At 43.7% G+C, this 19826-nt stretch overlaps 1 protein-coding gene across 17 annotated transcripts in view; it reads left to right on the top strand.

The window, feature by feature from the left end:
• THRAP3 (thyroid hormone receptor associated protein 3) overlaps window positions 1-19826 on the top strand; it is a 98835-nt gene that overhangs the window by 24725 nt on the left and 54284 nt on the right. For 2 of the 17 annotated variants that reach the window (XM_063608774.1, XM_063608760.1), the window contains exon 1: window positions 8507-8614. The exons of the other annotated variants lie outside the window; for them this stretch is intronic. The gene's annotated coding sequence lies outside the window, so the exon portion shown is untranslated. Of the gene's footprint in view, window positions 1-8506; window positions 8615-19826 lie in introns of those variants that run through there. 17 annotated transcript variants of the gene reach the window in all.

The raw sequence follows: 19826 nt of genomic DNA, 5'->3' as shown, positions 1-19826 counted from the left end.
CTCAGCCTCCCGAGTAGCTGGGATTACAGGCATGGGCCACCATGCCCGGCTAATTTTGTATTTTTAGTAGAGATGGGGTTTCTCCATGTTGGTCAGGCTGGTCTCAAACTCCTGACCTCAGGTGATCCGCGCGCTTCGGCCTCCCAAAGTGCTAGGATTACAGGCATGAGCCACTGCGCCCAGCCCTGGCTAATTTTTTTTGTATTTTTTAGTAGAGATGAGGTTTCGCCAAGTTGGCCAGGTTGGTCTTGAACTCCTGACCTCAGGTGATCCACCTGCCTCGTCCTCCCAAAGTGCTGGGATTACAGGCTTGAGCCACCGCGCCCGGCCTAGAAAAGGAGCATTTTAAGTGTGCTTTCCTTCAGTGGTTTATTTTGTCAGATGTGTACTCATATCTTTTGTAGTGTATTTTTCAGGTAATAGTGTTTCTTTGGAAGTGTAGGATGTGCTTTCTGCCACAGAGTTGAGTTATACCACTGAAAGAACATGTATTTAGGCAGATGTTTTCAACCTCTGCCTAAAAAAGTTTTATGGACTAAATCCAATCTGCAGATATATTTTCTTTGGCTCATACAGTGTTGTAAATTTGAATTAGTTGTCAACATTTAAAAAGGAGATTTTGTATAAAAATGTGGATTCAGGCTGCTTTTCAAAAAGCAGATCTGGCAGCCATGGATATGCTTTTCTGTTTTGCAGCAACCATCTTTTATAGTTGGGGCATGTCATTTCCAATTTGCCCTAGACCCTGCCAACAGTCTGACATGTAGCCCTGACCTGGACAGAGTGTTAGTTGGTATTTACTATTTTATACCTTTCTATTACTTGTCTATTTTCCATCTTTTATTACCTGTTCTGGATATATCATAGAGGTCTCTGGTACTCCCATTCATAGTCACTTTGCTGTCTTACATTATCATTGACCTTTTTTTTCTGTCTTGGTACCTTATATCCTTCGTTTGTTTCTTCTTAAAAAAAAAAGATTTTAGGCAGCTTTGAAAGATGGAGTTGAAGCAATGCAGGGGGAACCCCCAAAACACTGAATTACTTTGTTTCCAAACTGAAGAAAAACAGACTTTTGGAGAGCATAGAAGCATTGGTCTCACCCCTGTCGGTGCCTTGTTTAGCTGGTATGTGTTCAGTGTCCTCACTTTTGTTCCGCTTGGTTTGCTTTATAGCATCTGGAATGTTGTTACTGCATAGCTTGGCCTGTCTCAGAAGATAGAAGGCCAAGCAGAGTTGTTGAATGTCTCATTAATAAGACTTTTGGCTCTTGTCCCGAGACATAACAACTAAGGTTATTCTATTGTTTTTTAAAATAATATACTACTATGAAGTCCATTGTATTGTTTTCAGTAGTGCCATGTGATTTTTTTGTGTGTATGTGAGGTTAACAACTCAATTTCCTTTTTCTTGATTTTAGTAAAAAGGATGGCATGAATAAAGGATTGATAGAGGAATGCATAGAGGTGAGACTGTATTGTAAAGTTAACGAGGAAGTTTCTTTACTCAAGGGCTTTCCTTTATAGCAGGGCTTCACAGAAGATGGTCCCAGTTTATCTAAAGACTATGTCCTAGAGTCTTGACTAATTCCTTTGGCTTGAAAGACTATCGGCTATCAGAAAAAAACTTTTAATATGAAAGTGATTGAGGAATTGGTCAGATTCCGGTGTTGGGTTGCCCAGTAGAGAAAAAAGATTTAGTGGCTGGGTGTGGTGGTTCACGCCTGTAATCCCAGCACTTTGGGAGGCTGAGGTGGGTGGATCACTTGAGGTCAGGAGTTTGAGACTAGCTTGACCAACATGGCGAAACCCATCTCTACTAAAAATAGAAAAATTAGGCAGGTGTGGTGGTGTGCGCCTGTAATCTCAGCTACTTGGGAGGCTGAGGCAGGAGAATTACTTGAACCCGGGAGGCAAAGGTTGCAGTGAGCTGAGATTGTACCACTATACTCCAGCCTGGGCAACAGAGGAGACCCTGTCTCAAAAAGAAAAAGTTAAATTTTTAAATATAAGAAATTCTTGTTTCAGGCATAAGATGACCCTTTACATAGGGCCTTGCTTTGTATACTCATAAGTTCTTATTACTTAAGTGTTAAAGAGTTGCTGTATCACCTTGGCTTTGGCAGTTTTGATGTATCTTTGTACACATGTATCTATTACATTGGGAAATGTCCTGAAAGAGGCCTTTCTTGACTCCTCTATAATAGTACTCCTCTTCAAAAACTGTTGCTGTTTCCCTCCCCAACCCTACATTATTACTATGACATGATATTTATTTTTAATCTATCGTGTTTCATCCTTCACGTCTTTAGAGAGTAAGAGGGATTTGTTTTATTCAATGTTGAATCTAGTCACTACCTAGGACATTGAGTTACGTAGAAGAGGCATAGTAAATATTGAAAAAAGGATGAGTTAATATGGGAATAAGTAAATAACTGGCTTGGTGGCATTCTCTGAAGTGCTCCCATTGTCAAGTCCTAGTTCACTCAGGTTCTGTTAAGTTAGCAGTTGAAAATAATTTGTACAGTGGTAGGTGAGTAGATTGCCAAGGGGCAAGAGGGTACTTTCTGGAGTGATAGAAATATTCTGTTTTGGTCGTGGTGGTGGTTACACAGTATGTTTTGTCAAAACTCATCGAACTGTATCTTTTTTTTTTTTTTTGAGACAGTCTCACTCTGTTGCCCAAGCTGGAGTGCTGTGGCGCGGTCTCGGCTCACTGCAACCTCTGCCTCCCAGATTCAAGCAATTCTACTGCCTGAGCCTCCTGAGAAGCTGGGATTATAGGCACATACCACCACGCCCAGCTAATTTTTGTGTTTTTAATAGAGACAGGGTTTCACCATGTTGGCCGGGATGGTCTTGAACTCCTGACCTCAGGTGATCTGCCCCCTCGGCCTCCCAAAGTGCTGGGATTACAGGCGTGAGCCACTGCACCTGGCCATCAAACTGTATTCTTAAGATGTGTACATTTATTGTGTGTGAATTAAAAAGTTGATTTGGCCTGGCGTGGTGGCTCACGCCTGTAATCCCAGCACTTTGGGAGGCTGAGATAGGCGGATCACGAGGTCAGGAGATCGAGACCATCCTGGCTAACATGGTGAAACCTCGTCTCTACTAAAAATAAAAAAATTAGCCAGGCATGCTGGTGGGTGCCTGTAGTCCCAGCTACTTGGGAGGCTGAGGCAAGAGAATGGCATGAACCTGGGAGGGGGAGCTTGCAGTGAGCGGAGATCGTGCGACTGCATTCCAGCCTGGGTGACAGAGTGAGACTCCATCTCAAAAAAAAAAAAAAGTTGATTTAAGGCTGGGCACAGTGGCTCATAGCCTGGGCATGGGCAACATGATGAAACCCCACCTCTACAAAATAAAATAAAATAAAAAGTTAGCCGGTGTGGTGACGTGAGCCTGTAGTCCCAGCTACTTAGGGGGCTGAGGCAGGAGGATTGCTTGAACCCAGGAGGTTGAGGCTGTGGTGAGCCAAGATTGCACCACTGCACTCTAGCCTGGGTGACAAAGTGAGACCCTGTCTCAAAAAAATAAAAAATAAAATAAAAATTTGTATTCAAAACCCATTCTATCAAGGCTATTCTGCAGAACTGCAGGTAACTATAGTAAGTAGGTTGTGATAATGATAGTTTTCTGAGTTGTCCTCCTCCTTCAATCAGAACAGTTGTGCATTTATATTTTATACTTTGAGGCTCTGCTTAACATTTCATTTTTTCTTTTTCTTTTTATTTTGAGATAGGGTCTTGTTTTGTCACCCAGGCTGGAGTATGGTGGCGTGATCACGGCTAACCTCAGCCTGGACCTCTTGGGCCTAGGGAGTCCTCCCACCTCAGCCTCCTGAGTAGCTAGGACTATAGGTGCCCACCACCATGCCTGGCTAATTTTTGTAGTTTTATAGAGACAGGGTTTCACCATGTTGCCCAGGCTGGTCTCGAACTCCTTCCTTAGCTTCCCAAAGTCCTGTGATTACAGATGTGAGCCACCACACCCGGCTAACATTTTATTTTTAAAAAGATAAAACTGATAAGTCCCCTAATACCCTTCTACCCTACCCCGGGGTTTATTCAAGCAGAGCACACATTTTGTGAAAGCCCTGGTGGGGCAGGGAGGTGTCTTCATTTCTTCCCCCCTGCTCACAGACAGATGGTGGTTGAAAAAATTCAGACATTACAGAAATAGGTAATGTAGAAAGTAAAAGTTTCTCATAATGTCATTCTTCAGGCCAGTGTTTGGATATATAGAAGAGATTTTTACTGTTATGGTATGTCATATGTATATATATTTTTTCCTTTGGTACTAGATGAAGGTATTTCTGAATAGTAAAGATGGGAACCGTGGAGGAGAAATAGGGATGCATTTCTTGGGTTTGTTTATTATGAAAGCTTAATATTTAGCATCTTGCTTCAGAAGAACTTAAATTGTAAAAGCCTGTTTTGATAATTCATCTTTTCCTTGGAAATTTAGAAGGTGACATTAATTCTTGGGTTAATGGTGAATGCTTTGTCTTATTCGTAGTGTAGAACCTAGCTTGCCTCTTCTCTTCCTTTATTTCTGTTTCAGTCTTTTTTTTTTTTTTTTGAGATAGTCTTGCTCTGTCGCCTAGGTTGGCGTGCAGTGGCACGATCTTGGCTTACTGCAACCTCTGCCTCCCGGTTCAAGCAATTCTCCTGCCTCAGCCTCCAGAGTAGCTGGGATTACAGGCATCCACTACCGCGCCTGGCTAATTTTTGTATTTTTAGTAGATTCGGGGTTTCGCCATGTTGGCCAGGTAGGTTTCGAACTCCTGACCTCAGGTGATCCACCCGCCTTGGCCTCCCAAAGTTCTGGGATTACAGGTGTGAGGCACTATGACCAGCCTGTTCAATTTTAAATGGAGGTAGAAATCTCTGTCTAGCTACAGGGGGGGTTATTGTGATGGTTAGATGATTAACCCAATGACAGGCACGTGGTAGGTATTCAGCACATGAATATCATTATAATTTTCTTTTTTCTGTGAAGATTTTGACACCATAGATAATAATATTATTGTATATGGAAACAAGAAGATAGGTTGTTTGGTAGCTATTTGGAAAAGGAAAGTAGTCATAAGAAGTTAAATCTGAAAAGACAATGAGAAACACTCAGAACCCTCAACCCCACAGCAGTTGGAAAGAACAAAGGATACCACAAAGGCAATATTTTAAGATAGTGAAGGATGGTGTAATTATTCAGTAAATGGTTCTAGGAAAATTGGTTGACCATTTTGAAAATTAGATTATTAATACTGACAAAATAAGTCTCATATGAAAACCAGAGAGATACAGATGAAATTGAGATACCATTTTCTTCCTGAGATATCCACCGTGACAAAAAAATATGATGATTATTGTTGGTGAAGGTTTGGGGAAATTCTCAAACACTGCTGGTAGCAGTATAAATTGCTGTAGCCTTTTCTAGAGGACAACACTGTGTACCTCAAGGAACACACCTTAAGGATTTCCTATAGGACAGGTCCTTAAAGATAAGAATAATCATTACGGTATTATTTATGTAAGTGAAAAACTGATAGCAACCTAAATATATGCCACCATGGGACTGCTTATGGTACATTCATATAGTGGAATGCTAGGTAGAAAAGAGATGGAGACAGGAAAGTCATGTTTATTGACATAATACAGTGAGTTTAAAAAAAGTCCAGAATTAATGCTTTTGTTTGGTTTAAAAACCTTTATGTCGGACTGGGCGTGGTTGCTCCCACCTGTAATCCCAGCACTTTGGGAGGCCGAGGTGGGCGGATCGCGAGGTCAGGAGTTCAAGACCAGCCTGGCCAACATAGTGAAACCCCGTCTCTACTAAAAATAAAAAAAAAAATTAGCTGGGCATTGTGGCAGGTGCCTGTAGTCCCAGCTACTTGGGAGGCAGAGGTTGCAGTGAGCCGAGATCGCGCCCCTGCACTCCAGCCTGGGTGACACAGCGAGAATCTGTCTCAAAAAAAAAAAAAAGCCTTCATGACAGACTGGGCGCAAAAACCAAACCTTTATGTCTCTCCATTTCCTCCTTGATCAGTGTCTATTAAGTATATGTTGAGCTCTAAAAATTTAGTTCCTCAGTCATACTAGCTATATAGAACTACATAGATATAGGACATTTCATTCTCAGAAAGTTCTAGTAGAGAGACAGTGCTGGTATACATTGCCCTTTCTTTCTTCCTTTCTTCCCTTCCTTCTTCCCCCTTTCCTTTTCCTCCTTCCTTCTCCCCACTCCAGTCTTCCTTCCCCTCCCTTCCCCTGAGCTTAACTGATCCTCCCACTTCCCCCTCCCAAAGTGCTGGGATTACAGGCTTAAGCCACCACTGCACCAGTCTACCTTGCCTCTTCATATCTTTGTCAGCATCTTCTGCCGGGGCCTGCTAGTACATGCAGTTTTCCATCCTTAGATTTCACAGAAGAGTTTCCGAATTTCCTTTGTCATTTATGTATCACCATTTTCATATTAACTAATTAAACTCTACCTCTCAGCCCACAATGGACATGTTCAGAAGGCAGAGAGAATGCTGTTACCTCTATGCTGAAAGTAAACAATTTGGGGACAATTTTACTGAACCTCTTAGCTCTGGAGTATGCATATATATAACTTTGAGTTTCTGTTCTTTAAAAACAATGCTGGGTGTGGTGGCTCACAGCTGTAATCCCAGCACTTTGGGAGGCCGAGGCGGGTAAATCACCTGAGGTTAGGAGACCAAGACCAGCCTGACCAACATGGAGAAACCCTGTCTCTATTAAAAATACAAAATTAGCTGGGTGTGGTGGCGCATCCCTGTAATCCCAGATACTGGGGAGGCTGAGGCAGGAGAATCGCTTGAACCTGGGAGGTGGAGGTTGCGTGCCATTGCACTCCAGCTTGGGCAATAAGAGTGAAACTCCATCTCAAAACAAAAAGCAGCTAGGTAGGGGCCGGGCATGGTGGCTCATACCTGTAATTCCAACACTTCAGGAGGCTGAGGCAGGTGGATCATCTGAGATCAGGAGTTCAAGACCATCCTAGCCAACATGGTGAAATCCTGTCTCTACGTAAAATACAAAAATTAGCTGGGCGTGTTGGCAAGCACCTGTAATCGCAGCTGCTTGGAAGGCTGAGGCAGGAGAATCGCTTGAACCCAGGAGGCAGAGGTTACAGTTAGCCAAAATTGCTCCACTGCACTCCAGGATGGGTGGCAGGAGTGAAACTTCATCTCAAAAAAAAAAAAAAAAAAAAAGGCTGGGCGCGATGGCTCATGCCTGTAATCCCAGCACTTTGGGAGGCCAAGGCAGGCAGATCACTTGAGGTCAGGAGTTCGAGATCAGCCTGGCCAACATGGTGAAACCCCCTCTCTACTAAAAATACACAAGTTAGCCAGGCATTGTGGCGAGCGCCTGTAATCCCAGCTACTTGGGAGTCTGAGGCAGGAGAATTGCTTGAACCTGGGAGGCAGAGGTTGCAGTGACCCAAGATCATGCCACTGCACTTCAGCCTGGGTGACAAAGTGAGACTGTCTGAAAACAAAACAACAACAACAACAAAAAAACTAGGTAGGAAATAGGTTTTTTTTTCTTTTTGTGTTTTTTTGGAGACAACCTTGCTTTGTCACCCAGGCCTCAGTACAGTGGCATGAACATAGCTGACTGTAGCCTCAAACTCCTGAGCTTAAGTGATCTTCCTACATCATACTCCTGAGTAACTGGGACTGCAGGTGTGTACCACCATGCCTGGTGATGTAGCAAAAATTTTTTTTTTCTTTTTTTTAGTAGAGACGGGTTTCACCGTGTTAGCCAGGATGGTCTGGATCTCCTGACCTCGTGATCCACTCGCCTCGGCCTCCCAAAGTGCTGGGATTACAGGTGTGAGCCGCCGCGCCCGGCGATTTAGCAAATTTTTTGTAGAGACAGGGTCTCATTTTGTTGCCCAGGGTAGTCTTAAACTCCTGACCTCCAGCCATCTGCCCACCTCAGCTTCCTCAGAGTGCTAGGATTATATGGGTAAAACATCGTGCTCAGCCTGAACTAGAATTTAGATTAAGTACCACATTTGATGTTACTTGATTTTTCTGTTTGTGGGAAATTTGGAAATTAGGCATTAAGTACTTGCCTATGAGTGCTAGGCATTTATTGGAATGGAAATATGTGGTATGAAAAATCTTTTTTGATTCGTATCATATTCAGATTTAATTCCTATCCAGATTATTTTTTTAGGGGTAGACTAATTTATTGCTTAGATTGGGGCTTCAAGTGTTATCTTCAGGATACTGGATATTTATGATGAGTGAGCTAAAGCTTGTTTAATGTCTATTTTGGGGCTATGGTAGGCAGATCTCTTCCCACTGGTTAGTGTTATTACAGCTGTTGTGATGATCTCATTGAATGTAGCTAAAATGGACTTTTAGTCAGCAACACTTTTAGAAGATTTAGTGTAATGAGCGAGCTTTTCGGGCTTTTGTTTTGTTTCGTTTTTTTGGAGACAAGGTCTTATTTCATTGCCCAGGCGGGAGTGCAGTGGTGCAATCATAGCTTACTACAGCCCCTCAAACTCCTGGGCTTGAAAGGTGACTCCTGATCCTGAGAGGATCGAGTGATCCTTCCACCTCAGCTTCACAAGTAAGTAGCTGGGACTGTAGGTGCATGCCACCATGCCCGGCAGTTCCTTCTTTCTTTCTTTCTTTATTGTTTAATTATTATTATTATTTTTTGAGATGCAGTCTTGCTCTGTCGCCTAGGCTGGAGTGCAGTGGCACGATCTCGGCTCACTGCAAGCTCCGCCTCCTGGGTTCACGCCGTTCTCCTGCCTCAGCCTCCCAAGTAGCTGGGAGTACAGGTGCCCACAACCACACCCGGCTAATTTTTTTATTAGCCAGGATGGTCTCGATCTCCTGAGCTGGTGATCTGCCCGCCTCGGCCTCCCAAAGTTCTGGGATTACAGGTGTGAGCCACCATGCCCGGCCCTGTTTTTTATTTTTTGTAGAGACGGGGTCTCCCTGTGTTGCCTAGGCTGGTCTTTTTTTTTTTTTTTTTTTTTTTTTTGAGTCAGCTTCTCGCTCTATTACCCGGGCTGGAGTGCAGTGGCTCGATGTCAGCTTACTACAACCTCCACCGCCCCTGCACCGGGTTTATGTGATTCTCCTGCCTCAGCCTCCTAAGTAGATTGGATTACAGGTTTGCGCCACCATGGCCAGCTAATTTTTGTGTTTTTAGTAGAGACGAGGTTTCACCATGTTGCCCAGACTGGTCTTTAATGCCTGTGCTCAAGTAATCCTCCCACCTCGGCCTCCTAAACTGCTGGGGTTACAGGCATGAGCCACCTTACCTGGCCAGACTGGCTTTTACATTTCATCGTCCCTGTAAGGCCTTTGTTTCCCTGGTTCTGGGTAGGTTAATCACTCTGTATCAAGTGTATTCTAGCAGGGATGGCAATATCTTTGATTTCTGTTTTCCTCCAACATTTTATTATGAAAGATTTCGAGCATACAAAAAAGTTGAAACAATTGTACAGTACAGTGAGACCTATATGTCCATCACCTAGATTTTACATTTGTTAGCATTTGCTTAATTGCTTTGTCACTTCTTTCCACTAATCAACTCATTTTACTTTTTTTGTGGTAAAATATGTATAACATAAAATTTTATCATCTTAATCATTTGTTTTTGTGGATACATTTCACAATTTATTTACATTTTAAGACAAACCTTGAGCTCAGAATGACATATCCCTATGTGTTTGTTTTTTAGTTGACTTCACATAAAGGCATGGTTTGTTACACAAAGAATATAAATATTTACCATGTCTGTTACATGTAACACATAAGAACAGCTTGTAACAGAAATTCATCAACCCCCCTACATTATGGTTCTCCAGAGGGACAGAACCAAAGGATATATGTATAAATAAAAGCGAGTTTATTAGGAAGAATTGGCTCTCACAGTTACAGGGTGAAGTTCCATGATAGGCTGTCTGCAAGCTGGGGAAAGAGAGAAGCTGGTCACGTGGCTCAGTCCAAGTCCAAAAGCCTCAAAACCAGGGAAGCCAACAGTGCAGCCCTTAGTTTGAGGTGAAAGGGCCCAAGAGCCCCTGGGAGGCTTCTAGTGCAAGTCCTAGAGTCCAAAGGCTGAAGAACCTGGAGTCTGATGTCTAAGGGCAGGAGGAGAGGAAGCCAGGCATCTGTCACAGCATGAGAGAGAGCAGACTCGGCAAGCAATCTGCTTATCCCCATTGTTTAGCTGTGCTTAAAGCTGATTGAATGGTGTCCTACCCACATTGAGGGTCCAGCTGGACATGTGGGCTGGTTCCTCTCACAGTCCACTCACTCACATGTCAGTCTTCTCTGGCAACACCCTCACAGACATACCCAGGAGCATTGCCTCAGCCATATAGCTATCCCTCTGTCCAGTCAAGTTGACACCTAATATTAACCATCACAGCCCTTACCATTTTTTTGGTGTAAATATAGGTATCAAAATAATCCTGGACATATTTTGGATTTTTTTTTTCTTGTGCGTATTTTGGATACTACTAGAAGTCAGCACCTGCACCACTTCAAAAATTAACATAATTTGTGATAATATTTATTTTACCTGCTACTTTAAACAATTTTGGCTGCAGTTTTTCACTAAGCAAAATAGGTAAAGTGTGCCATTTCTGTTTTTTCCTTCTTAAGATTTTTACTTTTCGGCCGGGCACAGTGGCTCACGCCTGTAATCCCAGCACTTTGGGAGGCTGAGGCGGGCGGATCACAAGGTCAGGAGATCGGGACCATCCCGGCTAACATGGTGAAACCCCGTCTCTACTAAAAATACAAAAAAATTATCCGGGTGTGGTGGCGGGCGCCTGTAGTCCCAGCTACTTGGGAGGCTGAGGCAGGAGAATGACGTGAACCCAGGAGGCGGAGCTTGCAGTGAGCCGAGATTGGGCCTGGGCGACAGTGCGAGACTCCGTCTCAAAAAAAAAAAAAAAAAAAGATTTTTACTTTTCAGAAATATGTGCCACTGACACCTGACACCTCTCACCACGCTTTTGTTTTGTAAACCTGAATTCTCTTTAGAGTACTTCAGGTTTATGTTTAAATGACAGTGCCCTAACAAGAGAAAAAAAAATTGTGCTGTATTTTTCTTCCCATTATCTGAAATGATAATCGGTATATATATATACACACATATATATATATATACATATATAAATAAATATATATTCTTACAAATGTCCAGGTCATGTTTACCAGCAGAAATTCTTAATGTGTGGGTATTTTGCATTGTGATATTTGATTAAGACATTAACATGAGTAGAAGGTTGACTTAAGTTTAAGATCCGCTAAAATTTTTTTTTTTTTTTTTTTCAGACAGAGTCTTGCTCTGTTGCCCAGGCTGGAGTGCAGTGGCGTGATCTTGGCTCACTGCAATCTCCACCTCCTGGGTTCAAGCAATTCTCTTGCCTCAGCCTCCAGAGTAGCTAGGACTACAGGCACCCACCACCATGCCTGGCTAATTTTTGTATTTTTCGTAGAGATGGGGTTTCACCACGTTAGTCAGGCTGGCCTCGAACTCCTGACCTCAGGTGATCCACCCACCTCGGCCTCCCAAAGTGTTGGGATTACAGGTGTGAGCCACCATGCCCGGCCAAGATCTGCTAAAATTAATTGTCATGGTTTTACTTCTGGTGGCTGTGGAAGCTACTTATTTTCTTTGGATGTCATTAGATGTCTTAGCTCTTGAAGTAAGTACAACTTTAATGCTGTATGGATTTTGCCATTTTGCTAACACTGGTATGCTCCATGCATCCACAGTCCCGCTGGAATTAATTTTTCCATTCATAATAATTTTTGTTATAAACCTAACTGATGGAGCTTCTGGGTATTTAGGTCTACATTCTACTTTCAGGTTATATATTCTGCTTTCATTTTTTTGTTTGTTCATTTATTTGTTTTTTGAGACAAGGTCTCACTGTCCCACAGGCTGGAGTACAGTGGCACGAACATACGAACTCCTGGGCCCAAATGATCCTCCTGCCTCAGCCTCCGGAGTAGCTGGGACCACAGGTGTGTGCCACGATGCCTGGCTAATTTTCTTTATATTTTGTAGAGACCAGGTCTTGCCATATTGCCCAGGTTGATCTTGAACTCCTGGGCTGAAGTGAGCTTCCCAGCTTAGCCTCTCAAAGTGCTGGGCTTACAGGTGCGAGCCGTCTGTTTTGATTTTTTTTTTTTTTTTTTTTTTTTTGAGATGGAGTCTTGCTCTGTCGCCCAGGCTGGAGTGCAGAGGTGCGATCTCCGCTCACTGCAAGCTCTGCCTCCCGGGTTCACGCCATTCTCCTGCCTCGGCCTCCCGAGTATCTGGGACTACAGGCGCCAGCCACCACGCCCGGCTAATTTTTTGTATTTTTTGTAGAGACAAGGTTTCACTGTGTTAGCCAGGATGGTCTGGATCTCCTGACCTGTGATCCGCCTGCTTCAGCCTCCCAAAGTGCTGGGATTACAGGCGTGAGCCATCATGCCCATCTTCTGTTTTGATTTTCTAAGGCATATAGATAGATTTGTCAGTCTTTACCTTTATGGTTTATACTTACAGAATTTTGTTTGAAATCCTTCCTCACCCTGAATTCATACAGATATTCTCTTCTGTTTTCTTCTAAAAATTTTAAAGCTTTTCACAGTTAGTGTTTTTTTTAATTGCTTATTTTATTTTATTTTAAGACAGACTGGGCATGGTGGCTTGCACATGTAATCCCACCGCTTTGGGAGGCTGAGGCAGGAGGATTGCTATGATCATGCCACTGCATTCCAGCCTGGGTGACAGTAAGACCCCATCTCTAAAAACAAAAATAGAATGCTGATTGTGGTAAGCTGCTAATGTTGCTTTATAAGTGGTTTGGGAATAAGATGCATTTTGTGAGGAACTTTCTACTTAAGAATGACCAAGTGGCCTTGTGGGAAGGAAGAGGGTTGCCATTTGTTAATGGTGTTTATAAATTGCTGTTGGATTAGTATAAGCTGCAAAGCAGCTACTAATTTATTTTCTTTAACTAGGAGAATCATAATATGGACATTTTGGATAGGCATCTTTTTAATTTTCTAAAGATTTCCAAAATTGGTAATGTTATTTCTAATTAGGAAGTTTGATTGAAAATAAGTTTCTGAACTCTGTGTCAAATCTAGTAGCTACTTCCAATTTATAATTAAAAAAAGAAAAAGTCTTCAAAGGTTGAATGGGCCTTCATGGATTCTCCAGCATGAGCAAACTAAAGTATCCAAAACTGAATTAAAAATTTCATCTAAATTATACCTTCTTCTTAGCTTTACTATACTTAGTGACAAACTGATTTCTTAGATTTCGTAGTCACTTAGTTTTGAAACCTTGATTCCTTTCCTCTTCGTCACTTCTACGTCTAGTCAGTTATTTGTTGAATGCCATGTATGTGTAAAGCAGTTTCAGATTTCACTCCTGTGAGTTCTATTTCCATTGCTATTGGATGCCTAGTGAGGAAAGCTCCTTTTCTCATATCTACCTGTACAATTTTACTTGTGGGTTTTTTTTTTTTTTTTTGAGATGGAGTCTCGCTCTGTCGCCAGGCTGGAGTGCAGTGGCGCGATCTCAGCTCACTGCAACCTCCGACTCCCTGGTTCAAGCGATTTTCCTGCCTCAGCCTCCTGAGTAGCTGGGATTACAGGCACACGCCACCACGCCCAGCTAATTTTGTTTTGTATTTTTAGTAGAGATGGGGTTTCATGATGTTGGCCAGGATCGTCTCAAACTCCTGACCTCGTGATCCACCCGCCTTGGCCTCCCAAAGTGCTGGGATTACAGGCGTGAGCCACCACGCCTGGCCAGAGCCAGGTTAACTACTAAGTCTTCCTCCTGAAAACCTTACTTTGTTCCTCTAGTTGTAAGTGGCCTTTGCCATTGTACCACTCTGGTGGTGCTGAGTTCTGACATGTATTATATAGATCTCTGCATGTGACACCCCCTATCCCAATCTTTTTTTTTTTTTTTGAGACAGAATCTCACTCTGTTGCCCGGGCTGGAGTGCACTGGCACAATCTTGGTTCACTGCAACCTCCATATCCCAGGTTCAAGCGATTCTCCTGCCTCAACCTCCTCAGTAACTGGGATTACAGGCCTGCCCCATCACGCCCCGCTAATTTTTTTGTATTTTTAGTAGAGACGGGGTTTCACCATTTTGGCCAGGCTGGTCTCGAACTCCTGACCTCAGGTGATCTCCCCACCTCAGCCTCCCAAAGTGCTGGGATTTTAGACGTGAGCCACCACGCCTGGGTCCTTTCCCCAATCCTACAGGTAAACAAACTCCTTAAAGACCTTAAATATGATAGGTGCATGTCTTGCTGACTGAATGATTCTGTTCCAGGGTCTGGTCACCTCAAATGTGATAGCTTCCTAACTTTATCTTGCCCATCCTGATCCATCCCCTTATCCCAACAGTTTGCCTGCTTAGAAACATGCAGTGGCTTCCCATTTGCAGAGATAAAGTTCACTTTTCTTTTTACTTGGCATTTGAGGCTAGCTATGTTTTGGTTCTTCCCCTGGGTAAATGTGTCTCTCATTCCTTGTCTCTTGATCATTGCATTTTAATAGCCCTTGAACAGTTATATTTGCTTTTCCAGCTAGGACTTTTTATTTTTCGCTATTTCCTCCCCACACCCACCAAAATCACGTATCTTTCAGTCAGTAGCAATTTTGAATAAATTTAAGATTATAGTACATCTGATAATAAGAGGTAACCTGAATGCATATCTGTGCTTACAGTCGTTCTAAGTACATTCCATGTATTAACCATTTAATTATTCCCTACAATCCTAGGGGGAGGTATGATTATAATCTGCATTTTACAGATGTAAGTGAGGCAAGGAAAGATGAAACAGATCCAGGATTGCACAGCTAGTAAAGGGGATAGAGCTGGATTCAATCCCAGAGTCTGGTCGTAGAGCATGTAAATCTTTGTCCATTTTTTCATGGAACTCCAAGGCACCTGGGACTGGCAGACTGGTGCATGAGAGGATAAACAGTATTATATCTGTGAGAATTTCAAGCACAGTATATAGGAATATGTATAGAGTAAGGCCTTGTCATTGGAGAAAAGTGGAGCGATCTTGGCTCACTGCAACCTCTGCCTCCTGGGTTCAAGCAATTCTCCTGCCTCAGCCTCCTAAGTAGCTGGGACTTCAGGTGCACACCACCATGCCAAGCTAATTTTTGTATCTTTAGTAGAGACGGGGTTTCACCATGTTGGCCAGACTGGTCCCGAACTCCTGATCTCAAGTTATCTCTCCGCCTTGGCGTCCCAAGGTGCTGGGATTACAGGTGTGAGCGACTGTGCCCAGCCTTTTTCTTTTTAAAAAATAAATAACATGGGCCAGGTGCGGTGGCTCACACCTGTAATCCCAGCACTTTGGGAGGCTGAAGCAGGCAGATCACGAGGTCAGGAAATCGAGACCATCCTGGCTAACATGGTGAAACCCTGTCTCTACTAAAAATACAAAAAATTAGCCGGGAGTGGTGGCGGGCACTTGTAGTCCCAGCTGCTCGGGAGGCTGAGGCAGGAGAATGGCGTGAACCCAGGAGGCGGAGCTTGCAGTGAGTGGAGATCGTGCCACTGCACTCCAGCCTGGGCGACAGAGTGACACTCTGTCTCAAATAAATAAATAAATACATTAAATTACAGGCATAACTGCATATTTATCAAAATTGTATCAACGGTTCTTTTTCTAATTCTCTGAAAAAATTGATAATATACATTGTTCACATTATAACTTTTGCAAAAATATTGAGGGCCTCAGTTTTCTCAAGGGCCTTTCTTAGTCTTTTTTAAAAAATTACTTTTTTGGCTGGGTGCAGTGGCTCACGCCTGTAATCCCAGCACTTTGGGAGGCTGAGGCGGGCGGATCACGAGGTCAGGAGTTCCAGACCAGCCTGGTCAACATGGTGAAACCCTGTTTCTACTAAAGATACAAAAATTAGCTGTGTGTGGTGGTGGGCGCCTGTAATCCCAGCTACTCGGGAGACTGAGGCAGGAGAACCTCTTGAACCTGGGAGGCACAGGTTGCAGTGAGCTGAGATGGAGTCACTGCACTCCAGGCTGGGCGACAGAGCGAGACTCCATCTCAAAAAGACAAATTAACTTGTTTTTTTTTTTTTTGAGTTGGAGTCTAGCTCTGTCGTCCAGATTGGAGTGCAGTGGCGTGATCTTGGCTCACTGCAACCTCTGCCTCGTAGGTTCAAGCTATTCTCCCACCTCAGCCTCCTCAGTGACTGGGATTACAGGCGTGTGCCACCATACCCCACTAATTTTTTGTATTTTTAGTAGAGATGGGGTTTTACCATGTTGGCCAAGCTGGTTTTGAACTCCTGACCTCAAGTGATCCACCCGCCTCAGCCTCCCAAAGTGTTGGGATTACAGGTGTGAGCCACCACACCCAGCCTTAAAAATTAACTTTTAATTGTCAAGTATGATATACAAGAAATATGTGTACATTGTGGAATGGTTAAATCTAGCTAATCAACATATGTATTGCCTCATTTTTTTTGTGTGGTGAGAACACTTAAAATCTCTCTTGGCGATCTTTGAATATACAGTACATTATTATTTACTGCACTTACCATGTTGCCCAACTTATTCCTCTTAACTGAAATTTTGTATCTTTTGACCACATCTCCCATCTTCATCCTTTTTTTTTTTTTTTTTTTTTTTTTGGAGATGGAGTCTTGCTCTGTCGCCCCGCCCAGGCTGGAGTGCAGTGGCACGATCTTGGCTCACTGCAACCTCCACCTCCCAGGTTCAAGCGATTTTCCTGCCTCAGCCCCCCAGGTAGCTGGGATTACAGGCACACGCCACCATGCACGGCTAATTGTTGTATTTTTAGTAGAGACAGGGTTTCACCATGTTGGCCAAGCTGATCTCGAACTCCAGACCTCAGGTGATCCGCCCACTTTGGCCTACCAAAGTGCTGGGATTACAGGCATGAGCCACGGTGCCCAGCCTCCTTCATCTTTTAATATTTAAAAAAATTATTCTTTTCTTTCAGGCCTTCATTTTTGTTCATCTCCTCAGTTGTTAACTGGTCTGACCCTGCCATATCTTTATTTGTTGGTGGCTTTGACTGAGTTTTGAATACTTTTATTGTAGAGATGGGGGTCTTGGTTTGTTGTCCAGGTTAGTCTCGAACTCCTAGCCTCAAGTGATCCTTCTACCTTGGCCTTCCTAAGTGTTGGATTGCAGGCCTGAACCATTGCACCCAGCCTCAGCCTCTTTTTTTTTTTGTGAGACAGTTTTGCTTTGTCACCTAGTCTGGAGTACAGTGGTGCAATCATGACTCACTGCAGCCTTGACCTCCTGGGCCCAAGCGATTCTCAGCCTCCCGAGTAGCTAGGACTACAGGCATGCTTTATTTTTTTGTAGAGACTCATTTTATGGCCCAGGCTGGTCTTGAACTCCTGGCTTCCAGCGTTTTGTATTTCTTTGTATCCTCTGTAGTCGTGCTAGTTTCAGTAAATTCTTATGTATGTGAGGGCTCACTTGATTTATACTTGTGTCTTCACTGTTGCCATGCTTGCTTAGATGTTTATTATCTTGGGGCTCAAACTTACCTGTTGAGCAAACATGATGAAATCTACTATGTACCAGGCATTGCGTTAGGTGTTGGAGGAGATACAAGATAAATATAAGGCACAGTCCCTATTCTTTTTCTTTCTTTTTTTTTTTTTTTTTTGGAGACAGTGTCTTGCTCTGTTTCCCAGGCTGGAGTGCAGTGGCGTGATCCTCAGCTCACTGCAGCCTCTTTCTCCTGGGTTCAAATGATTCTCCTGAGTAGCTGGGACTGCAGGCATGCACCACCACGTCTGGCTAGTTTTTGTATTTTTAGTAGAGATGGGGTTTCACCATGTTAGCCAGGCTGCTCTCAAACTCCAGACCACAGGCTGTCCACCTGGGCCTCCCAAAGTGCTGGGATACAGGCGCAAGCCACCGCACCCAGCCAGCACAGTCTCTTTTTTTTTTTTTTTTTTTTTTTTTTTGATGGAGTCTTGCTCTCGCCCAGGCTGGAGTGCAGTGGTGCAAGCTCCGCTCACTGCAAACTCTGCCTCCCAGGTTCACGCCATTCTCCTGCCTTGGCCTCCCGAGTAGCTGGGACCACAGGTGCCCGCCACCACACCTAGCTAATTTTTTGTATTTTTAGTAGAGACAGGGTTTCACCGTGTTAGCCAGGATGATCTCCATCTCCTGACCTCGTGATCCACCTGCCTCTGCCTCCCAAAGTGCTGAGATTACAGGCGTGAGCCACTGCCCCCAGCCCCACAGTCCCTATTCTTAAGGGACCTTCACGTTTAGTGGGAGAGACAGTTAATTACAATACAGGATGATAAGGGCAATAGTAGAACCTGGAATGAGATGCTCACTGACTTCTTCTGGGGAGAATTAGGGGAAGGTTTTACAAGAATTTACATTTGACCTGTTGCTGGAAGGTTTCGAATAAGCCAAGCAGGTGGTGAGTGTGTGTGTGTGTGTGTGTGTGTGTGTGTGTGTGTGTGTGTGTGGTGGAGGTTGAGACAGGAGTGGTGGTTTGGTGAGACGAGGCTATTCAAGGCAGTGGGACGAGCATGTCTAATGGTGTGGAACAGGAAAGTTCATTCTAAAAATGTAGTTTGATTAAGGGTAGAAGCATAGGAGTCAGTGGTAGAAGGTGGAGCGAGTAGAGCGGGATTGCAATGTGCTTGTATTGAATTTTATTCAGTAAGCAGGAAGGACCTTTAATTGGAGGAATGACATGATCATATTTGTGACAGGTTATTCTGGCATCAAATTTGGTCTCTTGTTTATAGACGAAAGCAATCTAGAGAAGTTGGTTATCCTGGTGTAATGCCTTGGGTTAAATGGTGTATTAATCAAGTTTGGATGAAAATTTTTACAAAATTCGGCAATTACATAAGGTAGACTCCGGATATATCATTGACATTTCCAACTCTAATAATTTTTTACTGACTGAAATTTCCTTCCAAATAGGCCCTTAGTGAATTAGGTATACTTTTTTTTTTTTTTTTTGAGACAAAGATTTGCTCTGTCGCCCAGGCTGGAGGGCAGTGGCGTGATCTCAGCTCACTGCAACCTCCACCTCCCGGGTTCAAGCGATTCTTCTGCCTTAGCCTCCCAAGTAGCTGGTACTACAGGCACCCGCCACCACACCCAGCTAACTTTTGTATTTTTAGTAGAGACCAGGTTTCACCATGTTGGCCGGGATGGTCTGGATCTCCTGACCTTGTGATCCGCCCGCCTTGGTCTCCCAAAGTTCTGGGATTACAGGCGGTATATTCTTATAATCAGAGATTTAGCATCCTCTGTGTTCTCTAGTAGAGTACAATTTAGCCACCTAATAGTGAGATTATTTAGGAATGTTTTCTAAGACTGACTTTATAAGACACATTAAAAAAATATACCTTAGAGGCTGGGCACAGTGGCCCACGCCTGTAATCCCAGCACTTTGGGAGGCTGAAGCGGGCGGATCACTTGAGGGCGGGAGTTCGAGACCAGCCTGGCCAACATGGCGAAACCCAATCTGTACTAAAAATACAGAAAATTAGTTGGGTGTGGTGGCGCGCGCCTGTAATCCCAGCTGCTGGCGCAATCTCAGCTCACTGCAACCTCCACCTCCTGGGCTCAAGCGATTCTTGTGCCTCAGCCTACTGAGTGGCTGGGACTGTAGGCGTGCGCCACCACGCCTACAGTCCCAGCTCAAGTGATCCGCCCACCTTGGCCTTCCAAAGTGCTGAGATTATAGGTGAGTCACCGCACCTGGCCTGAATGTTCTTAATGTCACTG

The sequence above is a fragment of the Pan paniscus genome, chromosome 1, assembly GCF_029289425.2.
Source record: "Pan paniscus chromosome 1, NHGRI_mPanPan1-v2.0_pri, whole genome shotgun sequence".
Taxonomy (NCBI): Eukaryota; Metazoa; Chordata; class Mammalia; order Primates; family Hominidae; genus Pan; species Pan paniscus.
The sequence above is the reverse complement of the archived record's forward strand: the minus strand, read 5'-3'. Positions and strand labels throughout refer to the sequence as shown.